At 41.6% G+C, this 2,567-nt stretch overlaps 1 pseudogene; it reads right to left on the bottom strand.

Annotated features, from left to right (window-relative positions):
• Positions 1-1,156: 1,156 nt before the first annotated feature.
• LOC118525419 (large ribosomal subunit protein eL37-like) lies at positions 1,157-1,404 on the bottom strand (annotated as a pseudogene).
• Positions 1,405-2,567: the final 1,163 nt, after the last annotated feature.

The raw sequence follows: 2,567 nt of genomic DNA on the forward strand, positions 1-2,567 counted from the left end.
GAGTGACTAAAGAGGGCTAAGGCCTAACAGGTAACAGGAGGCCAGTGTTGGTCCTTACAGGCACTATAAGAATTTGGATTTTAGTGTGAGTGAGATGGGAAGCCACTGGAAGGTTTTCAGACTAACAGAGAGATGACCTGAGATATGTTTGGTCAGGATGTTCCTTGGGGCAAGAGCAGAAGTTTGGAGTCCAGTTAGGAGGCTATTGCTGTGGTCCAGGTGGGAGCTGAAGGTAGCAGTGGAGGTGGTGGGAGGCAGTCAGATGATAGATGTATTTTGAAATCTTCGCTGATGATTAGAGGTGAGGTATGAAAGAAAGAGAAGAGTCACAGACAGAACCCATGCCGACATACTGCCCCATTTTTACACAGTGACCTTACTCGCAGATGCTCTTCATGAATGGCATTCCCTTGGTGGCTGTGCTCACTTCTGTGGTTAACCACAAAGTCCATTTCCATGAGAATTTGAGCTTGATGGTGCCAATTATGGTATTTTTAACATCACCACAAAATAATTGATCCATGTTCGGTATCCTCTTAACATGACCCACAAGAAGCAGGTGTTTTCTGTTCTTAGGTAGGTGCTGCATGATATTTTGAAATATTTAACTCCTTTATTCTCCCCGAATTTTCCCCTTTTTTCTTTCTTCTGTGAAAGTCCCCAACTCCATACTGTTAAACTCAGGGGTAACATAATATGTTGGCAAAAGGGAAGTGGATTGCTTTGAAGTAGAAGCTTTAAGAACTAGCCCATGGTTCTCCACATCTCGATTCCCTCAGCCACAATGGCCTACAGTATTCCACATAGAGGCTGCTCCATCAGCATGGGTCCTGAAGTGAAAAGAACATGGAATACAGACATAGTCTAGTCCTCAAAAAACATGTAGCATGAGGGGGAAATAACCTTTGCTGCTAGAAGCCATTGAGATTTGGGAGTCCTTTGTTACCGCAGCAGAACCTAGCCTATCCTGACTGATATACTCACTTATTAGTGAGACATATCTAACCACTCAGCAGGGTTGCTGAGATTCTGGGCCTCAAACCTGGGCAGTGTGGCTTGATGCACCCCTAGCAATATGTAACACTGACTATTTATTATTGTTATTATTATTATTATCTTAAACTAGAACACATATTGTGACTAATTGTTGAAATCCTTAAGATGTACTAGATCCTGCAACACCTGCTCTCTTGGGTTTCAGTGTTATTCCTTCATGGAATCCATGCCTAAATCTGCAGTATATAATCTTTGGGTGCCTCATCTTTCAACCTGAGCACTCCAGTTATACTTTCTCTTCTACTTAGCAGGGAAGCCACTCTTGCCACAGGTCAGCTTCTAAAGATAGTAGACCTTAAAGTCACAGCAGCAGCACCACACGTGTGTCTCATTGCCAGGCTTTCCAAATGATTACCTTCTCTTTATCCCCTTGCTTCTGCCACTGAGACAAAAGGGGCCTGAAGAGAAACACTGTCTCTTGATGTAAACACAAGAGTTGTAGCACACGGCAACTCAGACAAGCAACATACACAACTTTTTTGATAATTTGGCCTCATTTCTGTTTCAAGCCTCTACTCTATCACAGTGCTATAAACTCCAGTGCAGGGTTGCATCTAAAACAGTATATCCTGGACATACTTCTAAGTTACTAGATATGGATTTATAGAGTGACCTTCCTAATTCCCATTGCTCCACTGACTTCCATCTTGTTCTAGGTAAAACCCAGCCCTTACCATGGCCCGCACATCCCCTTGCACTGGCCTGACACTCCTCTGGTCTCTTCTCCTACCTCCTGGTACCATCCACACAGGCCTTCAGCCACTTCCTAGACGCACAGCCTGGCTCCCAAGTAGAATGGTGCCACCTGCAGTCGAATCTGGAACTCCGTTCTCCCTGATCTTCCCAAGACTGACTTCTCCTACTCATGTAGGTCTCAACTTAGCATTTATTTCTTGAAAGGGCCTTCCCTGACAAGTCCTTCTCTGCACTGCCTCTCCTCTTTCCCCTGCCTCCAATGAACACATTTATTTATGGAATTTATCATTTCCTGAATTTATCCTGTTGATTTATTTACTTGTTTATTATCCATCTCTACCCCCTCTTCACACACCAGACAGAAAAGAAATGTGTGTCTTGTTAACTATAGAAAACCTGGTGAGAACCCCTGCAGGGCCTGACACACAGTAAATGCTCAATTTTGGAAATATTATTAATATTTTAAAGAGTCTTGATACATATTGTCAAAACGCTTTCCAAAAAAATTGGACAAGTTATATTCTTGCCCTGCACCCTTGATAGTATTGGATAAGATTTACAAATTCTAATTTGCTATTGACCAAATTTGAATCTGGTTATTTACAATCTGCTTTTCTTTGATTACTAGTAAGGCTGAATATTTCTTATCCTTTTTCTAAAAATTGTTTATTCATATCCTTTTTCCATTGACCAGTTACGGAGTTAGTGCTTATCATACTAATTTACATGCCTTCTTTATAATGAAAACTAGAATTTTAAAGATCAGTGATCTTCTGTGAGCTTTAATCTATTTTAAAACATATCACTGGAAGCCC

This window comes from Halichoerus grypus, chromosome 10, assembly GCF_964656455.1.
Source record: "Halichoerus grypus chromosome 10, mHalGry1.hap1.1, whole genome shotgun sequence".
Lineage (NCBI taxonomy): Eukaryota > Metazoa > Chordata > Mammalia > Carnivora > Phocidae > Halichoerus > Halichoerus grypus.